The 25,133-nt window shown below is 36.3% G+C and overlaps 1 long non-coding RNA gene across 1 annotated transcript in view; it reads left to right on the forward strand.

The window, feature by feature from the left end:
• LOC308178981 overlaps positions 1-24,630 on the forward strand; it is a 94,721-nt gene extending 70,091 nt beyond the window's left edge. Inside the window, exon 2 of the long non-coding RNA XR_013940085.1 lies at positions 19,458-24,630. This is a non-coding gene — a long non-coding RNA (uncharacterized lncRNA). The remainder of the gene's footprint in view (positions 1-19,457) is intronic.
• The last annotated feature ends 503 nt before the right edge of the window (positions 24,631-25,133 follow it).

Raw genomic sequence — 25,133 nt, forward strand, 5'->3', positions numbered from 1 at the left:
AGCAGGAATCCACAAAAGGTCAAGACCTAAATGACATATATTTCCCTTTAGCCTGCAGATAAGTGAGAGCAAGTTTTCTCAACACAGGCTTAACAGTAAGCCCTTTAACATTTATCCTTCATACCAAAACCAATAACAATTTATAGCTGGGACACAAAGATTAAAGCAAATCAAAAAATGTTTCAAGCATCTCCAGAAAATAAGTTCTTCTTTGAAAGTGATTGCTTTATCAAACAACTGCTATCAAAACATAAAGTCATGGAGGAAAAACATGAAATTATTGTAAGGATAAGTTTTTTTTTTTTTTTTTTTTTTTTTTAAAAAAGATTACAAAAGAAGTGCAATATTTGACCAGGTGTTTAACACCTTAATCTGAGCTTCAACCACTTTCTAAGGATAGCACAGAATAAACCTTATGAAAAATGTACCTTAAACTGAGCAAGTAGTGACAACTTGAATTTACAATGTATTTTAATACCTCCAGAATTATTTTTATTTGTACACTGATTCTGGATTTCCATGCCAGAAGTCCTGAGAAAACAGAACTTTTGTGCTTTCATAGATGTTTTCACTTTTAAAAAACATCTCTGCACTTATAAACAATGTGAAGAATGTTTTCTTTATAATAATTTTCATTATAATGTTACTAGATACTCTGATTTAGAGGAGCTCCAAATCTTAACAAACATGAGCATTTCATGATTTAAAGTTAAAAATAGCTTTTTTTGTTTGTTTGTTTGCTTCCAAATTAATATTTGAGCTTTAAGCAGAACTGCAATAACTTCTTTTTATTTGAAAGCTTTGCCATGGTTTAACCAAGAACAGGATCAAAACTACAGTCCGTGCTCAAATAATTTTATATGTATTAACACTAGGCTGTCTGTTTAGCACAGTTAGTTAGAAGGACTACATAAAAATTATACTATTTCAGTCATATCAGATGAAACTCACTCTAGAAGACTTGAACGATACCAGCCCTCTAGGCAAAGGTGACTTTTACCAGCTTACAAAGTCCCAGATAATTATCAGCACTGTAGGTTTCATTTTTTATGTAGTGCTAGACACCTTCTAGGTGATTTCTTAAAGCTACCTGCTTTATGAGCCAAGAGTTCATGAAAGGTAGCTGAGGAACATCTTGCAAGCCCACTCAGCAAAATGTGTGTATTGATTCCAATGATTTCACTGGAGTTAAGCATGTGTTCCTGTACTTATGTTAAACAGGTACGGAAAGTAGACATTGGGTAGAGTTGGCATCAAGAGAAGAACACAAAGGGTGTATTCTCCTCTTTCTTCTTTGCAGAGAGCCTAAAATTTGACCACGTTAATATTACAGGTAAGTCGATATATTTTTTCTCTCCTTATGTTTACCAGCAAACATATAGAACATGGAACAATAGAACAATACAGAACTGGCATTGTACCAAACAGCAGAGAGCAAACCTGTCACATATAATGTGTGCTGTTACCATGTGTTGCTGTCAAATGGTGTCACTTTTAACATTGCAGTATCATTACATTTAAAATAAATGTAATATCAAGATACAAGTGTTGGTCCCAGATGGAAAAATCACTGAAACTGAGAAGTCAGAGATCAATTTCCAGAACACACTTTTTATACAGTCTAATTTTCTTTTCTTCTATGTATCAGAAAAATAGCAAACTGAGGTGATAACAACTTTGGACCAACTACCAGTGCAAAACTGCTGCATCCGCTGAAGCTAGTGGTAATTTTGCCTTGGATTTAAGAGAAACAGAACTTATACCAGGCATACTTGTCAGAAGGAAATGAAGAAAATGTTCAAAACAAATTGATAGAACAATAAACAATCTCTGAAAGCCCCAAATGAATCTTTTTTCCAACGTGTTAAGATTCTTCCACATCCCTCTCATCACTTTTATCCTAAAATTTCTTATATTTCCTTCAGTTATACTTTTCAATAACAAATAGTGATATAAATCACTTAGGGGGTTGACATAAGAGAATTCTTTTTTCTTTTGAAACTGGAGATAAAACAGAGAAAATGAGAGACTGTTCCTAATGATAGGAATTGCAGGAGAGAAGCTCTCTGGGAAGAGAACCATACTGAATTTAAGTGCAAGGTGTACTTCCTTTCAGTTGATGTTAGCATCTCTCCCTCTTTGACAGTCAGCTCTACTAGCTTCGTTGCCACCTACTATGGCTACTAAACAAAGGAGTTTATTTCTTTACCCAGCAGAAAAAAGGCTCAATGCTTTTGGTGCATTGCTATCACATTTTCTGGCAAGAGGCAGAGGAGAAAGCTAATAATCAAGACAAAGTTGAAAAACAATGTAACGTGACCCTCTGGCAAAGAGAAATCCTATCACCCCCAATCTATGAAATAGGTATTGTTGATTCCAACACTGAATATAATCTCCCTTTGACTCATACACTTTTTTTTTTTTTTACTGCAGATACCTTTATAATCTTGCCGAATTACATTAGAAGGCACACATACATTTATGCAGTAGCACACTTTCTGTTGTACCACAGCAGTACTTAATCAAACAATCAGGAAATAAAACCCCACAGGTCAAAAAGCAAATGATAATATTCCAACTGACAGAATTCTTGTAAAGATTTAACTCATCCATGTTTCACTTCTATTGTTTTACGCACCACATGTTTGCTGTTAAATGAGATATCTGAATTAATTTCAATTCTTTCCCAAAATGAATGAAAAAAGAGACAATAGTTATCCATCTATGAAGAACAAAATCAAAAAAGGAAAAATGCCTGTCAGGCTTTAAAGAGGGTATAGAAAACAATACCAACCATATAAAGAGTGGAAAAAACACTATAAAATGCCTTTGGAAAAAAAAAAAAGTCTTCAAACTCATTTTTTCTTAAGTAAAAGCTTATTCAGCACATTACCCCTGTAAACAATACAACTGTCATGGCATTGTACTTATTTCCCTCTGTGATGTTCCTTTCAATGTGATTTGCCAGAACTCTTAAAATGTGTTTGACTGTTTTACTGTCAAATTGTCCTTTGTTGTCAATTGTTCTCTTTGCAATGGCTCACATATTCAGCAGTCTTAAGATTTATTTTGCCAGTGAGAGAAAACAGCAGCAGAACTCTGCCCGTTGAGCAAAAAGAACTACTTGATCCCCTAATACTTGGGCTTATGTACAGGAAGAGTAAGCCTAGATATTCTGGATCTATAGTTGAAATGAAGTAAACCCATTGGTATTGAAAGGACAGTACAGGGGATCTGATTTGGGGTAAGGCCCTGCAGCTAATGAGATGTGGCAGATGAATTCTGAAACAGAACCAAAGGTCCAAATCTCCAAATCAATGTGAAATGAATGCTCTCAACATCTGTCAGGAGTACTCAGTGCACCACAGAGCAGGCTGGTGCAATCTGAAAAGCTAAAAATAAAGTAACTTGAAAACTTCAAGTCACCTTCTAAAGAGATACCACAGCCGATGATTTGTGAGCTATCTGGTAAATAAATGAATCTACTTACAACCTCTGCATTCTGGAAAATGAGAGAAATGGCATTCCCATCGTGTTTTTTTCACTTCAGTTGTGAGGTAGTTTTGGAGGTCATCTCCAGAACCATTATACTTGACACTATGCAAAGGCTGTGCGAAGTGCATGCTCATGAAAGCAGTATCTACCAGGATAAGAAAGCCTCAAACAAAACAGCACAAGAAATTTTCAAATCAGTACATTTGCCTTATACAGTGCTCCTTGCAATTATTTTAAGTACAAACAATACATCTTACCCTTCACCTGGTGCCAGTTTTGGGGGTTATACACCACTCAGGGTTTGACTGAGTAAATCAATTTCCCAGTTTTATATTACGAGAATTTTTCCAATAACTTTTGTACATTTTAAATTAGCCCTTTTAAAATGGAGTATACAGTTGGAAAAAAAGAAGCAGTGGATTAGACTAGCTGCTATGCCTTGAAATTATTATTCTTTTGATGATAGGCAAAGGTTCTCATAATGAAACTTTTTTTTTTTTTTTAAGACATTGACAATTTGCAGTTGGAAAGCTTTGATGATAACACCTAATTGGGAGTAGAGAACACACCTGTAACCTAGTCAAGAATTTGGGACTTCATTGGCAAGCTTTTCCTGCAAACACAGTAAACACTATGGATGCATATGTCACTAACAAACAGCATCGATTAGTGCTTTTGAAGTTAACAGATCAGCATTGTTGAGATCTGTACTACTAATATATACAATTTGCATAAAGGAAAAAGAAGCAGCAGAGGCAGGAGCTCCTTTGTAACATAGAAAGTATCAAGGAGTCTTTCAAAGTCCCTTCCAACATTAAATATTTTCTGTTACTGTTTTTCATGGGGACCACTTATTGTGCGAGTTATATCCAGCCATTTACACAAGCTGCCATAATAAAAAATGAAAACAAAGATAAACAAACAGGCATTTCTAAATCTATGTTGGCAGCAGAAACTTAAAAGACAGGAAACATTTGTTCTCTCTAAGGCTGATGAGTTTTAGTGCTGCTAACTTACATTCCCAGCCTCTGGCTTGAGGTGGTCAGCCCACAACCTGCTATTCCAGAATACGGTGTTTAGCCTTGGGCAAAATAAAAAGCAAATGTGGAATTCATCATGGACATAATAAAACAGCAGGGAATCTCAATCCTCTGCTTCTGAAGGCTCTTGGCATACTTGAGAACTACCCAAAGAGAGTGTAGATCCCTCTCCAAGAATATCTTCTGAGAATCTGGAACCTGGATGAATTCCTAAGCCAAATGTCATTAATGAAAATAGCACGAATCCTCACTAACTTAAGCTAACCCTTTCTTGCTCTCCTCTGCATGGGCAATAGTTGTGGCAGACAAAGCTTCAATGTAACTGCTAAAGCAGTGAGCCCAAGCTGAAGTTCTCCTCTAGTGCCCTCACACCTCCAGCGGTTTCACTACCGAACACCGACTAACTGACCATGACAACAGTGTAAATGCACTGTCAGTGGCAAACTTTGCCACTAACTTTCTCAAAACGCCATAGGATTTTACTAAGGAGTCATATCTTCTGCCATTTGCTTGAGTTATTCATTATAAGTTAATGTGTGCTCTGATTTTTCAAACAGTTGAAACGTGCTGAAGGCAATTTTGCTTTAAAGTGCTAGTTACAACTTACCCAAAAAGCATTAAGGGCTGGTCATTGCTTTTTATTTCAGTGTAAATGTTCACTTAAGCAAGAAACAAGGCAGGAGCAAAAGGGGGAAGCGAAGACAGTAGCTAGGGACTGTCCATTTCAGAATTACGAAAAGAGGCTGATCACAGACTAACAAGGGATCTGAACTAAATCAGACTGGTTTTACCATCTGTGCATAAGTACAGATGAACTGTCATTCTAACTGATGGAGATTTTATTTCCTAAATTAGCTTCTCAAATGGAAACACTTAAAACCCACTTTGAATGCACAGCTGAGTCATGAATGTGTTTATTCTTATTATTTCTGTCATAATGAATCTTAAATTTGAAAAATGCTTGTTGAACTATTTTTACTTGGATAGAAATAAAGAAACTGCATTAAATTTGTTGTTCTTCCTATACCCTCTGGCGATCACCGCATCCCACTTTTGCCTAGAAACCCCTTCTGCTATTTTATCAGCATTGTTTCTTCCTAAATGAAACTTGCTACTCATCTTCCTGGGAGCAATTAATTTTTTTTTCCTTGTTTCATTTGTGTTTAAATAAGCTATTGATTTTATTTTCAAGGTAATTTAAGGTGGGAATACAGTCCTTATTTGATAACTACCAGCCTAAAGTGCTTTGAGTAAACAAATTTTATGGTTTCAATTTGTTGTTTTTGTCATCAAAATCAACCAAGCAGCAACTACAACTCATGTGGTTGGATTTGTGGACTAAATGTCGTGTGAAGCAAGAAGTAACATTAATAATTCAGTAAAGTGCTACCCGCGGCTAAATGATTACAAGAGATGGGGCACAACACTCTATACTGGTACAAAAAGCTTGTCATTAAAATATACCCTAAAGGGGGTGACAATAGGGTAGCTGCATAAACAAAATTAAAGACCTTTCATTTTTAGAGGCCATAATTTTATTACATGAGACTCATTTCTGCCTCAGGTGCTGTCTGCGGTAGTCCACCTGAATGACGTGGTAACATTGCCATCAGCTGCTGGGCTGTTCAGAAACCAAAAATAGTTTGTCCAGGCTGTCCTATCAGCTACTGAGGTTAGTCATACCCGAAGAAATGGTAGATGCAGACAGAGGTTAACTATCACTGTGCACATTTTTAACTTCTATTTTTTCTACAAGATTGGACATCTAAAATGTTGATATTTTCCTAATATCCATGCCTGTCTGTAAAGCACATTTTAAAAATATATTACCAGTTCTAGGATAGGTCTCTTAAACTGTCTGAAGCTTTTACATGTCATTGAATGAAAATTAATCTCCCACCTCCAACCCAGACTTTCATTTTGAAAAAAAGTAATAGCTCTTCATCTTTAACAACACGTTACTCAGCTTACAAAGTCTATTCCTGTATTTCTTGCCACTAAAGCCTGGACTAAAACAAATCCATCTAGTAAGTATTTTCAAATGCTATACTCATATTTTAAATATCATCTAATAAAAATATTCTGAATATTAATAGCTTAAAATTTAAGCATCCATGGTAATGATATATATTTCATAATATTGTTTATATTTTTTTCATTATAACATGTTGAAAGGCCTATGAAGAGCTAGTAAATAATAAATAACTGACTACAAAGGGTTGGGCATATGGTTAAGACAGAGAACCAGTTTCATGGTTAAGAAGCAGACAGAGGCTTAACTTTCAGAAAGTCTTGACAGGTTTCAATAGGAAATATCAATAGGAAAAATGTATCTTTGACAAAAAGAAATACAAAAAAATTGTGGCCAGAACCATCTATTAACAGCAATAATGAATTAGGATTTGACAGGCATACTACCACGTTTCCCTTAAAGATCAACATGTCACTGCATATCCCTTTAAGCCAATTGTTTTAATAACCTATTTTACAAAACAGAAAAGGTCCCTGAGAACAGGAATATTTAAGACCTATGCAAAATCAACTGGATCTTGAAAATAATATTGCAATGCATGAATACTATGTGATTCCCTTCCTGTTATGAAGCACACAATCAACCACCTGCATTTGTCTAAATGTAAAAACAAAAACTACCTAGGGACTGACAGCAAAGGAGAGGAAGAGCTAAGGCTTGTTTTCCATGCTGAATGCAGTTGAGTTTCTATTGCTAAAAAGAAGGAAATTTGGCAGATACGACTGTGGTGAGGAAAGGTAAACAGATCAATCTGCCCACAGGGTTTGTTTTTTTTAAGACTGCAGTGAAAATATTGGTCAGTTGGCTAAATTATAAACATTTTAACTGTACAGGACCTAGCAAGACATAACTGTCCTCGAGTCTGATTTTTGTAGCTCATACTAACAAAACATCAATTAATTTGACCAGATTTAAACACAATAATAGTTCGAGAGCCACCATAGACTCTGGAAAAATGGAGCCTACCAGTTATTGCTCTCATATTTTCAAGCCGGTCCTCAAGCTCTGTAAGCAACTAAAAGCCTGCACGGTATTGCTTAGCTAACAGCTACTGCATTGAAAGCCTGGAAGGAAAGGTTGTACGAACAGCTCCCGTTTCCTTCTCCTCATGCCTTTAAATGACGTTACCAACACAGGTTAGATTCCTGAGCCCAGCTCCTGTATCTTCTTCCACAGTGCTGTCTGCTCATTACAACATAGCAGCATGCTTCTGAGTTTCTCCATTCTTAGATTCATGTAATTACAGAAAGACTCATGCTTTTAAAATTTTTGCTCCCTATAGAGTTTAAATATATATACACATACAAAAAGCATAAGGAGGGAGATCCAGATAAGTCACAGAAGCTGGCAGCAGGGACAAGCTGAGAGACATCAACTACTGCATTTATGGAAATGTTGTGCTTCAATATAGGAAAAACAAGCTGCACTTCAGACAGAGTATGCGGCATTTATTAAATATGCAAAAAAAGAAAAAAGAAAAGTCTAAACTAGTTGTTCATTGTGTTGTCCTTTGGTTAAAAAAAATAAAAAGAGATGGCAAAATCTTTGCTATTGTGGTGATTGATCTTGTCATCTTCATATTGCTACCTGATAGTTGTCTGGAAGAGTAAAATGCCTGAAACATAAATAAGTCTGTATTCAAGGTGCCTTCTTCCAGGAAAAAATTCTCCCTCCCAATATTTCTCCTTGTATTTGGTAACAAAAAAGCAGTAGAATTTTATAATCATACATTAAAATTTTAGAACCATTTCAATAGCTATCTCTGCATTAAAAAAAAATAAAAGAAACCTTCAGTAGGGTCACTGACATTTAATGAATTATGAAGTGGTTCTTTCAGAGCATCCCAATCCGGTTATCTTGCTAGCCTCATTAAGATTTTTCTATCTAGAATACCAACCCTTTGATAATATCTACTTAGTCTTGTTTTCCGTCTGACAGCTGTCGCAGAGGAATGAATGGAATATTTTAAGATTTTTACTGAAGAGATTTTCTTCGCATCATTTTGGTGACATTACACAACATGTTGGCTAAATCCTATGCTCACAAGGTTCTTTAAGAAATACCCTCACCAATGTAGTCACGGTGAGCATGCCATGACTAAGCTAATGTAAACACTCTGCAGTGTTTTTGAAGACCAGACCTTTTGTCTAACACCGTATACTGCGTGCTGTTCATCACAAAGCAGGAAACTGGAATAGCTCTTCTGTGTACTAAGTTGCCAGAAGACTGTAGGTAGTCACCCAGAGCATCTAATTTATTGAGTTTGACTTATTCATTGTCTTAATATGTAAGTAGAATATAAAGGTTCGACTATGAATGGTAGCTGACCTTGCAGTACATGCAAAGGATATTGGAAGATTCTCCTTACAAAGACATCTACAGCCATCAAATCAGAGTTTGCTATGATCTACCACTCCATCCCCATCAGTTCTAGCCATAGAGATCTATGCAACAGTGTTTCAAGAAAATTTACTGCAACTTTACTAAAAGCATGACCATCAGAAATCACACTAACATCTTCTGTAAAAGTCTTGACTCCAAATGTTTGCAATAACCTTGTAAATTCCATCACTATTAAAGGATTTGTCTTAGTACACATACATACCTACAGGCATTACATACTTTCACACATCCCAAACTCACACTTTCTAGCTAAAGTGCAGCTATCCTATTTGAAAACTCTAAGTCCAAATCAGTTTGCAAAATCAAGACAGTTGTAGATAGTGGTTTGCTTCCAGCACACAGGTTTCAACGGCAGAAAAGGGCTTGTTAGAGAATTCAGTTTGCTGGGAATTTTGCTTAAATAAGAAGCAACATAGGGTGAAGTCTATCTATCATGGAATTGGTAAACACCGCATGGAATCAGAAATCCAGTTCCTTCAAATAATTTCAAAGAATTAATTACTAACGAGAGAATGTTGCAAGGCACTTCTTTTAAAAAGTTATACTTTGAAAGGAAGACTCTCAAAATTGTTCAGCACTGGCCTACCACTGATTTTATAAAGTATCAGTTCAGTTCAGATGAAATAAAACTAAGTGACCACTTCTGAACATTTCAGACTGCATTTCTTAGAACAGAGGTTTCTTCTGTTAATTGTCAAAGAGAGTTCATATACTTCTAACATTAATAGTATATTCTTCAATGATTTTCTGGAATTTTATGTGCATGCTTTTGAGGGTTCTCTGATATGCAAGTGCATATTCTTTCATTTATTATTTGTAGAGATTCTGAACAATCACAGAACAAGAGGTTTGGAAGGACCACAACCTATAGCTGAATATTTTAGCAAGGAATGTACTGGTTGTGGAATACCCCATATAAAATTACAATTATACTGTGAATGAGGCAGTCTTGAAAAGGTTGTTCAGACAGTAGCCATTCTTAGCCAGGAGACTTGCAAGCATATTTATTAAAGTCACTGCAAAGACAACTAACAGCATCAGCAAGTTCTGCCTCTGTCTGTATTAATCACCTACAATGCTTTAGTAGAGAGGAGGTGTAAGCAAAGGACAAAGAGCAAACTAACTGTAGAAAGTCTAGCTAGGCATATTTCTTCAGTTATCCAAAACCGTAAGCTCCCTCTACTGGTACAGCTGAATTACTAGATACTGATGATGGTCCCTGATCATGTAGTTTTAGCCCTAACACATGACACTATTGCTTCTGTATTGGCACAGACACCATTGACTTCCCATTTCTACAGTATTTGTTTAATCCTACCAATAAAAAAGTAGATGCAAGGTCATACAAATTTTAAGTTTATTTCGTAAAAAGACCCATAAATCTTCAACATTTGGGCTAGCTACCAGGTTTGTTTTTTTTCCACATTTTCAAAACCATTTCTGACTTATCTTTTACTCCATAAAATGGAGGTTCAATGGCTATAGGACAGCTGATCCTTAACATTAGGTCAGAAGTGTTTTGGGAATTAGAATGAAGGATCCTAGAAACAAGAAATATCCATGCTCATCTGATCTGTCCAGAAGACAGAAATAAATGTCTTGGATCAGCAAGAAATCACGTGAAAAAGCAAGAACAGCCATCCTAAAAGTAGCTATTGAAATTCAATTTCAAAATACTAACAATGTCAACAAGACAAATTCCAGATGGCAGCCCAGACCACAGCCTCTGGAAGTGCGTACAACACGCATTTTCTGTTGCAGCAGTCTGAAGGAAATACGCAGAGTGACACAATCCATGTCTGTAGAGCCAACAGACTCATCTTACTAAAACAGTGTTTAAGATGTAGAACCTCAACCGAAATAGGTCCATGGGGTAATAATGACACAGTAGGAAAGTGACTGATAGCACCCGCAGGAGTTCGCAATTTAGTGTAGACACTAACAGGACACAGAACATACAAATGTTAGCCCTCCAATTTTAAAATACAACATTTGTGGTTTTTTTTCCTGCAAAAAAGAGAATTTACAAATAGAATGAAATCAGTTCCATCCGTTAGATCAGTCCCACACCTAAGACTTTCCTAAGAATGTTTCCACACTTCTGTGCCTGTCATAGCTCTTGGCCTGTCACAGTTCCTGATTATGAGTAGTTTTACCTTCAAGGCTGTCTACAACTATAACAAAAATCTCAACCAAAAAAAACATCCTTTGTTTACTAAAAGGGCTGTTTCACTCAAAACCCAGGAGCAACTAACACTGCAGTTTTAACAGTAATATCTTCAAACAGAAACATGCTGGAGAAGTTGCTCATTTTTCCCTTCTTTTTGTAGACATGGATCAGTGTCTTGGGTTTGTGGTTGTTGTTTTTTTTATTATTATTATTTTTTCCTATTTTTTGACATGCCAAAGCTGTGTCCATTCTGAGTAGATTTCATTTCTACAAACCCTCAGGCAATGTCATTTTGACTTCACTGTGATCTCTGCACAGCTCCTGTCCGGGAGCCCATTAAATGGAGAGGAGTTCAATAATCCATTCTCAAACTAGCAAAAGCACAATTAAGTGTTTAACTTCAGGATGTGAAAGGCAAGGCTCCTACCTAGTAGTGTGTGCTCAGTGATGAAAAGCAAGTCTGGAAACACCAGAAGATATTTACTGAGATCCAAATAGGATCGTTTTAACAGGCTTCATTCAAGTGAAATTTGCTGGCGGGAGTTTTTCCAAGCAATGCAATTTTATCTGTTCATCTTGCCCTTTGGGTATCCCTTGTACAGCACAGACCCACCACATGAGTGTCAGGAGTACTGCAGCACAGGAACTGGGAAGAACATTGCCATTATATATCAATGCAAAGATCTGACCATACTACCTGAAAAGCACTACTCAGAGACGAAACATGAACAAGAAAGGAATTAAGCTTCTGTGTAATCGGAGGCAAGTGAAAAAACAGAAGAAATGACAAAGTTTTTGGCACCAAATGAAGTATTTACAGCTCTTTCAAACCTCTCCTAAGCAGCACACCTGACATCTAAAGACCCTTCTTAACAACACAACAGAAAAAACAAAAACCAAAAACAAGCAACAACAACAAAACCCCGCAAACCAACAACAGGAAAAGTAGGAGACAACAACAACTTTAGGTGGAGGGTTTTGTAGTCACTCCAAATACAGCAGGACAGGACTTGCTATCTGTGCTCAGAAAACGTTCCACAGACCACGAACAAGGAAAAACTAAAATAAAGCAAAGCATTCTCTAGGAAAGCATAAAGGAAGCATCCAGGTCCTGCAGCACGCACACACATACTGCTTCCCGTGGCTTTATCACGCAACCTGGTTAGAGAACCTTGGCAAAGCACAGTTCCTTGCACCAGTGTTGTTCTCTGCAGAGGTGGGTTTCATCCAAAGTGAGTAATTTCCAGTGATGACATAAACCTTCAGTATGAAACAGCTGCTGGTACCCATCAGAATCTCTTGGCATCCTCCTTATCTCACTGCATTGGTGTTGTTGCCTTGGAACAAATCACTTCTCACTGGCAACAGAAGACTTTCAACAAATTAGGGGGGAAAAGGTCTGCCTGTGTGCAACTCCTTTACATCATTTAAGATGGACCTCAGGAAAACAAAAGAGTGCTGCATTGAACATCATTTTCCTATCTTTCAACCTTGCTCACTTGAGTTCCCCCAGCTCAGCAGTCTCTAGAGATGCCTGTAAATACCTGTAACACACACCTCTCTAAGTAAATGCTGATCAAGAACCTGAGACCAGACACGCCATGCAGCTACAACAAACTGCACCATTTACCTTTAAAGTCCCATGCCACGGCCATTTCATAATGCCTTATACTCAAGCATATACCCACTTATACCCAAACAAATCAAAACGTCTCCTTAATAAGAGGCAGGCTTTGTTTCTCCTGTCAACATGTGACATGTTGAAACTTTAGAAAATTGAAATGTGGAACAACAAAGCCAGTATTCAGTTCTAGTCTCTGACAAAGATGTGATCTGTTGCTGGCCAACTCACTTGAATTACATGATATATTATTTCATGTATCCTCATTTTCATTGGCTTCATTTACTGAGATAACACAATAATTTGGATAGGACCTTCCCCAACCATCTGTCTGCACACAGTCAAGCACAACAAAGCCACAGCATTCTGAGGTTCCACCTACTATTATACTGTTTGGATTTTGTATTAAAAGTTACCTCATAATGCTTTTCCTCTGTGGAAGACCATAAATGCTACTACACAGACTGACTAGTTTAAAGCTAATATGTGCAACTCAACAAGCCATTCAGGCTTTTATGCACCGTGACTACTATATTTTCTAGTCACTTCGATACCCTGCAGGTACCTTTTTAATTTCCTTTCTCTTTTTTTCTTGTTATGATTAGGCAGAACTTATAGGCTCAGCTGGATATAGCAAGTATATCTGATCACTTCCCCTGTAGAAAAGTGTGTTTTGGTGAAAAATGCAAATCTTCCTAAACTACAGTAGCAATCACCTTTTCTTACTCTCTAAAGCATAGATCAAAGCACCACCCCAAGTAAATGGGGTGGCTTTCTAGACACCACAGCTAGAGCAAGCCCTTAGAGCCAACAGATAGGTTTGCTCAGCCGTTAATTAAGGATATGTGGCTCAATGACATAATTAATTTTAAAATTCAGACTGCGTATCTGAAACTGGCTTTGACACACAATAATTGCAAGACTTTCTATAGTTTCTCTGTTCCTCACAAACACTAAAAATGTCAGACAAATGAGAGTGAATGCTAGTTATGAATAGAAATCTGAAAGAAAAAGGCATATAATAAGTAACCCTGATGATGACAACCACACCCATTGGGAATCAAAACCAGAGCTCCTACACATATCCTTGTCAATTTTCCAACCAAGACTCTGAGGCTGTGGTTTAAACAGCATCATTCCCTAAAGGGTACTTGTGTGAAACACAGATCACACCCTATAGGGAAAAGAATAATGCATTAACTCTCCTTGATAATCACACAGAGTGATGCAGCAAATAGATGCTGCTCACTCATATTTCACAGAGAAAAGGGTACTTGGGAGCAATAGGATAATGCAAGAATCTTGGCATTATTTGCAAAACAGATCAAATTGCTATAAATCTACTAGCTGCTGGCTGTTCTAGCTTCGACTTGGAGATATTTTGAGACTCCAGGCTGACCCAAATCTGGACCTAATTACCTTTGAGTTACCAGTCTCCAGTTATATCTTCTTTTCAACATCCAAAGAGATGTAACAAAGAAAGTAATCCTCAGAGAAACATAATCGAATGAGTTCTCAAGAATAAGGATGTAATTATATACTGCCCAGTGAGTATCCTACAAAATGTGTTCACTGCCTATATGATACTTCGGACTAACACTTCAGCTTTTCCCAATGAAGAAGGGAACAAGTATTCTCCAATGCATAATGTTCAGTTCAAAATGTCACACTGTAATTCCCTTAGATACTCTTCTCACTTGCCTTTCCCTAGGAATTGTCATCCCAGTTCCCTGCTCTTATTCATTACATATCTGGCAAGACACGGTGCTGGAAGCAGCCTCTACCCCTCTGAACAGGGCAAGAGCAGCCAGCCCCACTAAGATCTGTCCCAACACGAGGGCAAGCTCAGCTGCTGCTGATACTGAAGCATCTGGAGGAAGGAGATGGCTGCTTTCTGTAGGCAAGTGTGGGTGTGGAAAAGGGACAAAAAGCTTCTCAAGTATGGGTGTGGAAAAGGGACTAAAAGCTTCTTAAGTGCAGCCCCAGCTCAAACAACTGCTCAAGCTGGATCAACACGATCCTTTGGGATATTGAAGCAGAGATGGGGACCTTTAATCCAGCCAGACAGCCAAGACATCACTCAGAATCTATTTAATAACCTGATGTTTTTTAAAATATATATATACACACGTATACACATACACATATATAGAAAAAAGTATATATATAATAGAATGGTTTGGGTTGGAAGGGGCTTTCAAAAATCATCTAGTCCAAACCCCTGCCATGGGCAGGAACACTTCCCACTAACTGAATGTGTTATAATATACAAATCTGTAATATATATGTGTATGTATGTGTATATATACAAATGAACCAAGTGATCATTCCTAGGTATTTCTCAATTTCTTTGTGATGGCCAGAAGGCTTCTTTAAGGTGCACTCAATTTTAGAATCAAATGTTCCTTTTCTCTGACAGACATGGTGAAGCAACATACCCAGGCACATACATTTTGTTATCTGGAAAAGATGACAGCATCCTGCCTTCATTTGTACTAAAGGTTATGAGGTTCATGCCTGCAGTTTTCTTCCAATGAAGTAACTCAATGGACCTTGAAACAGAGACATCAATTAAGGAAATTTTTAGCAACTCTTTCAAACAAAACTAAACATGTTTGGTCACAGTGTGGGGCTGTAATTTTACCTTGTTTATAATTTTTTTTTAATTTGCCCTCTGGATTTCATACAAATCCACCATAAGCAGTATAAGCTTCACAGTTACTGACGTGTATGACAACATTGCACCAGTCGCCCACTTTTCTAACTTGGAAATCAACTTGAAAAATTATGGCCAGAAATGCATATTTTGTTATACTTGCATATGTTATACTTGTTTCTGTAAGATCTCAGATTTGTTAATATTATGATGAAAGTTGTGACCTCATTATATTACACAATATAAAGGGCAAAAAATAGCACGTGTCAGAATTTTCACAACACTGTACATCAATTCCCTCACTTTCCTTAAATCATGACTGAGAACTTGACCAGGATTCTGCCAGGGAAATTGTTTTCAGTTACAATAAAGTGCCTTTCTGAATGTATGTCATTGTAGTACAAAGCACTTCTCTCCAAAAATGCTTGATTGAGCTCAGGTGCTTAAGCTAGCAACATTTCACTACATTCTGATTAATTACCTCTATTGAAAATCTGGAAAAATCTCTGATCTGTCCAATATCAGCCAAATATAACAGCAGTCTCTATTATTTTAACTATTTCCAGACATAACAAGTGAAAAATCTAGGCACTGAGTAAGAATACCATAAGTTATAGAGATTACATCACTTTATTACAACGAAGAGGCCAATGATGTATGCAAAATGTGAACTAAATTATATTTTAGTAGTACCATAAATTTCTCCAGAGTTTGAGCTGTGCTGTATAAGCCTATAGAGCAAACCTAGTATACGGCAGCTTAAGGAGGAGATCATAAAAGAGCCTGCTATTTCAGAATACATTTTGAAACCCCTTAAGACTATAAACCAGAAGAAAAATCTTTAAGGGAAAAAAAAAAAAAACGCAACATAACCCTTTTGACAGCACTGCTGACTGTACCAGCAGAAGCTCTACCCAAATAAAATTTGTGCGAGACTTTCAGATGTCACACATTTTCATATCACTATACAATGTCACTGATAGAGTGAAAATACATTAACCTAATAAGGAAAGAGTTACTGCTATTTTTAAAACTTAAATGTATAAGAGCAAATAATATATGAAGGATAGAACTTCTGTTCTTTCCCAATTTTTTTAGCAGAAAGCAAAGGCAAGGAATTCAGGTGAGACAGCTACATCTCGACCACAGAAACAAACGGGCAGAAATACCAGCATTTGATTCTCCACACAGGACAGAATATTTAACTGCATTGGCTTGTATTTATCAGTTAACAACTGCAAAAAACAAGCAGTTCTTCAAAGTTTACTCTTCTGATCATATGCCAGAACAAATAAAGCTTCAGTATGAGGTATACCTTGTTAGCATTACCCTGAATTTTTCAGCTTACCTATGGATTTAGGGAATTAATCTGTCCAACATACTATATATACATATATATATATATACACACACACACAGAGCACTGTCTGTGAACTTTACGATAAATGTAAATGCTAAACACACAACCCCAGCTGTAGATGGAATAGACATACATTTTCATTACTTCTTTTTCTTTACTACAGGTTTCAATGTGATTCAACAGCATACAATACGGTAAGACATATCTCAGCACTAACAAGGATCATTCCAGTGAAGTAAGAGACATCAATCAACAAAAACTTCCCCGGATAGCACTTAGTTTTCGGGGGGCACCTGCCTGTAGGCAACAGAGAAACTGAAACAGGTCAACAGGTGAAAGTTTCACTTCCTTTGAAATAAAAAAAAAAATAAAGTAATTAGGGAGGAGCTGAACTGTAACGTCCCTACTGGGCACGTATCACAAAGACAGCACCTTGCAGTCACTCATAGATTTTTTGAAAGGCAGCAGAAACATCAGCAAACTTACATTGGGTGGGAGGATGAGGTAAAGAGAGGCTACCCATTGATTAAAGTGCAAGAAACAATATTACTCAGATTCTTAGCAAAGCTACAACTTGGCATGTCAGGTCTTTTGTTTTACAGTCTTCAGCCAAGATCCTGTTTCTTCTTGCCTTAAACTAGACTATTGCAATCTTGACTTCTATGCTCTGGGCCATTTGAAGTTGTAAACAATATACTTCTGTTGAGGGTTTTGTTTCTTTTGCTGGGAGATACAAGTTATGATCCATGTTTCCACTTTTCACACAGAAAAAGATGAACAGATAAAATAAATGAAATTAATCAGATTAATTAAAACATTATCTGAGCAGAATGGTATGTAGCTGGTATTATACAGGCATATAGCAAGACAGGATTCTTCACCCAAGATGATAACAATCAAGTCGAAAGATTAACAGGATGGTTTGAATAGGTAGTAACATACTCAGGAAGATCCAATCATGCAGTTCTCCTGTTTGCTTCATTTTCAAAATTATGAAAAATCAACTTCCTGAGGTCTGCCCTTATTCTGTGGCAACAATCCAAAATCTTATAGCTTACGTTTTGAATACTGCACACATTTGGGATGACTACTCAAACACATTATTGTGACTTTGGGGAAAATAGGAGATCAGGAGGTCAGTTCTGAGAGATTTGGTTTAAAGGTTACTGAAAGGAATATGGAGTAAACAACCGAGAAGTTCAAAAACCGTGATCAGGATAATAATTCATGCTTTTTTGCAACACTGCTTTATAAACTAAAATTTTACTCATAGTATTTCTGTTCATGCCAGTAAAGTGTTAAATTGTAATTTAATGTTATCAGCTGAAGTAGATCAGCTGGCACCAAAAATCCCTCCAAAAATAATCTTTCAGAAAATGGATCCTTTGAAATAAATTCCAGAAGAGTTTCAAGCTGCATAACATTATATCTGGCAATTTCTTTCTAGAAATTTATCCATCTTCCCAATGTGATTCAGATCCTAACATTCCTTTTATGTTAGAAAATATGCTTACAGGCTCTTTTTCCCTTGGTTAAACTGTCTTTTTTGGATTTCAAAGTTAATTTCAAACCTTAGATTGATAAATGCTTTTGCACTAAGTCAGTAGAATGGCAACAACAAAGCCTACAATTAAACCACGGTCTTGAACTGCTAGCAAAAACAGCAAAACTCAGCATATTTTTAAAAGGAATTTGAAAAAGTCACAAATATAATCAAATAAACCTGAAGCCTGTTCAGCATTTATCATCTCTATCCTTTGATGTTTTCACACAGAGGTATAGAAGTCTCATTTCTCAAAGTCTTTTCCAGCACAATGGTGTCATCTACTCCTCTTGTAGCTCTTACTTGCACTGTATTAGCTGTTTTTTTAAACTTATAAAGAATTGTTGACAAAAGTATATACACATATGCAGTACATACAAGATACAATGTTTTTTATCATTACTATTAAGAATTTGGTGGATAATTTATAAAAAAAATATTTAAAGGAACTGCAAATCTACCTTGGATCTGTCTGGGACACTTATATCAAACTAATTACACATGTAAATACATATTTTCCCAAGTAAAATTGATATTTGATCTGCAAATAAATATTTCTGCACTCTTCCTTACCAAGCATACCAAATACATACTTTCATTATGGATTTTTTAAATGAACATTTCTACACAGGAGCACTCCCTCCTCCTGGCCTACAGTTCTGCTAAGGAATTATTCTAGACTGGTATCTCTAAATGATTTTTATCCTCCACAACATCCAGATTTGGTCTTTGGCACTTTGGGTCTTACTTAATATGTCACCTGTTACCAGAGTACATCAAAGCCTAAAACATAAGAAATAACGTCACCAGCGTCTGAAGGTTGGGGAGTTTAATAAGTTATAATAGGAATGAAGCAACGTCAACAAAAATAGCTACTTGGAGATAAGCAAAAATCACCGCGGGACAAGAAACTCCTTCTCCACTTTGAAATGTTGCACTGTGGTAAATCAGAATTATAACAGTACTGAAAAATTTCACAAATATATAGACTGTGCAAACTGTGATGGATTAAAGTTACTTTTTAACTTTTGCTGGAAAGTTTACTTAACTTTTATTAAATTAAAAACAAAAAAGGGTTAAAAAAACTTTTATACAAAAACGCTCACAAATTTTTAAACTTAAAAAAAATAAGTTAAGGTACCTGTTGACAAATACCCTTTCTTCAATGAAAACTTCAGCTTCAGCGAAGATTTCTGAAATGCTGTGTCTATACTTACTCTGGTCAAATCAACAAACTTGCTAAGACTGCATCTTTTAAAGAGAACGTTAAAAGTTTTGTAATAGAGCCACCTAACAAAACATTATTGCAACAAGACTCATGATGGAATTATTAATCCCTCAAGATTTAAAATGGAATAGAAAAAAATACAATGCAGATCAGGAAAAGGTATGTTGTGTAAATTGAATTGCATCGCCATTCAAGAGCAAAGAATCTGGCCCAAACATCTCATAATATGCCGCAACCTTTTTCACTTTCACAGTAAATACACCTACAGAACAATTAATATATCCACGTTACAATGTAGTCACACTCATAAGGTATTTATAGAGCATAACACTAAAGTATGTGAGTCCATTCTCAACAGCCTGACCAGATTAGCCATCAGGGAGCACAAAGAGGTGTAATTAAATGGCTCAGCTGGGGATAGTGAAAGATTAGTGGTAAACCACTAACCTACAAGCTAGGATGGAGCACAGTAATGCCACAGGCTCAACCCTGAAGGAAAACGCTGATAATCCCCAGTTAAATTATTTGAGCTGATATCTATCTCTAACATTACTGTGGAGATCAAATTTAGCTCTAGTGCTACTACAAGTGCCAATGCTGCACTGTCAGGAAACATCTTAGTGTGGTTCGAAGACACTGATGCAGAACAGCCTCATGGAGGTAAGGGAACCAGCATGGTGAGTGAAACCTGGAGACTATTTAAAATGTTTTTGCTTGTTTCTTTGTTTCAAGGAATGTATTAGTCTGGTAAATAAGTGGGCTTTAGGAAAGCACCTTGGTGAACTCTCATTGGGGGTCGTCTAAAGTTGTGAATTCTCTTTGGTGCTATCTCCTTGCTGGAAGAACACTGGGTTACATTTACAAAGGAGACACCTTTCCAAGATCTGGTACTTGAAAATGCCGATATCTTCTGAATCGCAATGCCTTGCATGCAAACACTTGAAATTCTCAAACTTGTTACCAGTAGTCACATAACAGTTTGCCTGTACCTACTCAGGTCCACTACCTTTGGAAAAATAAAAGTGCTTAATGTTTGTCAAATTCAAAATATCAAAGAAGCTTCAAAACAAAACCGTATGTATTGCAAGAGAACAAATGATTAAGTTCTTTATGTCAAAACAGGAAACAATTATAAAAGAGAAATTACACTAATTATGTAAATGGTTCTTGCAATGTTTTACACATTTTCTGTTGTATGGATGACTCCCTTTTTACATACAGTAATAATTTTGTGAGTTTATTAACTCACAAACTCTATTGTGCTTTTAGCTTCTTATATTCATAATACAGGTAAAAGCTTTGATGTTTATATTTTTCAAACAAAGCCCTTTGTTTTCTGTCTGTTTTATGTGCTTCTAGAACATGCACCTACCTAAGGATGTTAAGATTGGTATTTTGCATCTTTGGCTGAAATGTAGTATCATAGATTGAAAATAAAAAAAAAAAATAAATTATTATTAAATCCCTACTTCAAACAAAAAAACCCTACTTACTCTTCATTGTGGCTGAATCAACACTTTGTATCTACAGTTATCATGGTAAAATACTAAGACAGACGGTGCTTAGAAAAGGAACTGTAAACAAAATTCTATCTGGAATCAGCATGAGTTTTCCCAAAGGAAATGCACCCAGTTTCTTCACAGTAATAGTCAAATATTTGTGTTAAGGGAGAAACAACTATTCCCAAGAAGAGAAAATAAAAAGCTAAAGAAATTTTACCTCTTAAATGCTGTAAATTGACTACTCAGCTGAAAGACTCATATGTGTAGCATCTAGATATACGCACAGGACACACACACAGGGAGAAGATGAGTCACACAGATTCAGACCTATATTTAAAAAAATAATACTGAAAGTCTCTGTATGTCTATAGGAGGTTCAATTTTAAAAGCCAGTATTTCAGATCTTCTCTTTCTTTATACCAGTTGGAACAGACAGAAGCCAAGGTGGCTGTAAGCCAGCTTTACCTCAGCCAGGGATTCCCTCTTGCAGGGGAAATCTCAGCTGCCAACTCTGGAAAGCTTTACAGATCGTTTTACTGCAAAGGAGACTGCACACAGTCCAGGATATGGCTTAATATTTCTTTCCCTACTAAAGTGAATTTTATGGCAGTTAGTACATCTAGAAGACCCTTGCCAAAAAAGAGGAAGATGGAGGTCCATATACAGCAATGTATCTGGAGCTTAATTTTCCACTACCAGTTCAAAGTAAGTATAAATGTTGCCATTTCCATTAGCTCTTTCCTTACAATTTGCAGTGGCTTTGCATAAATGTAGATGAAGACATTACATGGTGGGCAAGGAGTAAGAAAGTTTATTTTCCTTAGTACAATTGTGATTTCTCCTTCAAATTTATCTGTGGCATAAAGAACATGACTTTCTTTTACAGAATAAACAAAATGGAAATAACTAATAAAAAAAAAAAAAAACTTGCATTGGACGGACCAAGTTGTAAATGTCACGTCAAAATTGAAGAAAAGTGCCTAAGAGATATTTCACAGTTACTTATAGTCAGACTTTTGTTACTATCAAAAGACTATATTCAGAAAAATAAATCATAAAGCAGCACATAACAGAGTAACTGGGAGATAAGACATATGAACTTTAGATTGAAATGGACTTAAAACCAACAGTCAGTACATCTATCTTTGCTGCTCTTTTCTAGAAAATCTGAAATGTCATCTATCAAAACTTTTAGATTACGCTTCAGATGTATTACTCTGTATTATTCAGCATTAAAAGGGCACAAAATGGGTTGCACAGAAAACAGAGGAACTAACTTTTACATTCAATCTTCAAACAATAAAAGCCATTCATCTAAAAATGCATATGCAACCAGACACAATCCATGTTTTCAGGTTTTACAGCTCGGTCAGCTGACCATAGTTCTTAGAAACCCTCACTGTGACCTCACTTCAATAGTGGCTGATACAAATGGAGGGCTGACTTTTGAGTTTTACAGTCAAACAGAAAGAAACATGGGTGATTTCTTTATATATGCCTATTCTTTTTTGACCACAGTAACTTTCTCCTGTTGCGATCACAAAGTGAGAAACACAACAGACGCAACTAAATGTAATTTAAGAATGCAATACAGTTTATATGCACTTCTCCTTCGTACTCAGTTCTCTGATGCCTTGTGCTAAGAAATAGGTTAAACAAACATAACAAGTTTGCTCAAGCATTGGAGATGAAAGTTCAAATGATAACTACATCTCAGCAGGAATAAAATACAAAATTGATAGGGAATTTCATTTTTAATGATATTACCTACATGCAATTTTCCTACAAAAGTACCTGTCACAAATGAAAATGTTTCATTTAGGGAGTATAATGATTTATTATTGATGCTAAAAATATCAAGAAATCATCATAAATACATCACAACTCTGAAATCTCAAAGTCACAAATAAATCCGCCCAGCCAATGGCAGTAGATTTGAATTCCCTTTCTAAATCCTTACTGATTTAGATAGAGTTACTAACTCCTATCCCTTTGCACACCATGTGCTTATTGTTTTCTATGTTTCAGTAGCCAGAACATGATGATTTATCTATTTTAGGGCCAAACTCAAATGTGTAGACTTCAGTAAAAGCTCTTGTCTTACAAGGGTACAGTTCCTATGCACATCTAGGCTACTCACTTGCAAATACCAGGTGACAATTTTTTATTTTTCTGCAGTTTGTTCTACTCTTACAGCATAGCAACAAACATTAGAAACGATTATACGTGCTTAAGTTTACATTCTGCCTGACAAAGAAAAAAAGACAGGTTTTAGGCAAATCATGATCCTTGCAGGCGCTGTGTATCAAACTGCCTTTTACTGTGTAACACTTTGGGATAAAAGAACAGCATTTGCTGTACTGTATGACATCATATATTGAAAAAGGACCCTATCTGGGATAAATTGATTAATAAAAAAGCCTTCTGTTCTAATGAATTTTCCAAACAAAACTTTGATCCTTTACAAAAACCAAAGAAAATGCAAATCATGTTTTTTTCAGTCTGGAAAACTTCAACTTACTTTGGTAGGTTTTCATTTCAGTGACGAATGGGTTAAAAACCAAACAATGGCCTGGGCATTTATCCCACAATGTAGTTTCTTTCATAACAACCATATAATAGAAACTTCTGGGTGGGTTTCTCATTTGCTGCTCCTGCTTCCTAGAAGCTGCACAGCTCAGTCCCTTCCCCCTCCATAAATACATTCAGATTTCTCTACTCTGCCAACACAAAATTAAAAGGCAAAAAAAATCATAAAAGTAAGGTCTGTAGCATGTGATGGCACTGTACTCGGAGCAGAAATTTCTTTCTTTGTAATTTCTCTATATAAGAAGAAATCTAATTTTTTTTTGTGATGCTTTATAGCAATATAACAAGAAGCAAGAAGAGTACAGTGTTCACAAAGTACACTTGTTTTCTACATAAAGAAAGGTATGTAGAAAAAAGGATGTGTTATTGGGACATCTCCTTTATGCCAGATACCTAATTTACACTTGGAAATCCAACTTACATGTAAGGCTGTTTGACTTTAGCCCAACGCTTGTCCATCCTTCAAAGACAGACATGATTAAACAGATGCATGTAGTCCCAGGAAAACTGTTACCTATATACAGATTTACAACTTAAAGACAGCATAAATAGATACATATTCAGTACATATATTTGAGAAGATTAAAATGCAAAAGAAGTTCTGCTTTTGCACGTAACCTCTGGTCCCTAGCACATGCAAATCCCTTCAAGTCAAGCACTCTTGAGAGCCCGGAGATTCCAAATATTGTTTCATACATATTGAGATATACCTCACTCTTGCAGGTCTGGTTTGAGTCCAGTTATTAAGTCAAAAAAAGGAAAATGGCACTTCTGTTAGCGATTTTTAAGTGGTAAAAGACTAGCAGCTAAATTCAGGTGTGACTGTTATTCAGATAGCATGCCCCAAAGGTCAGGGAGTGTTTGCTTTATTTTAAGGCTCAATATATAAAAACACATACAGCATATATAAGTTGGATACTGCCTACCTATATGTGAGATATTGAACAGTTATCATGGTAGAGCCTGTGGTAACCAGGGAAGCTTGAAAGATTTGCTGTATAACCAGAAATCCTAGACGCCAGAAGATCTAGTTAAGCTGTCACAACTGTTCCTGCTTTTGTTAATAACTATGAACCTATGCTTGTGTGGCCTAGCCTATAGCTGCACTGTTTACATTATTATGTCTTAGATCTCTAGCAGGAAGCATGAGGAAAAGATTTAAATCCAGCTCGTGAATTAACCTGTGTGATTGAAGGCAGTAGCAGACCAATGCTTGCTTGAGGAGTTAAACTCAGAGCTGATTTAAAGTCCTGAAGAGTACATACTTTTCTGTTCTCCATCTACAAAGTACAGATGTACTGATTAACATACAAGGGTACCTGTAGTAGCACTGTACGTGTGAAACAGAACTTTCCAGATACTGTAAGAAAAAAATCTGTCGTAACTGTTCAATCCCTCAAGAATTTTTTAAGCACAGAATTCCAATAGAATTCTGCAGAGATTGCATTTTTGTTGATTTGTGATACTTTTGAAACATACAAATAGTTGAAAGAT

This window comes from Anser brachyrhynchus (genome assembly GCF_964034855.1).
Source record: "Anser brachyrhynchus genome assembly, chromosome: 16".
In the NCBI taxonomy this organism is placed as follows: domain Eukaryota; kingdom Metazoa; phylum Chordata; class Aves; order Anseriformes; family Anatidae; genus Anser; species Anser brachyrhynchus.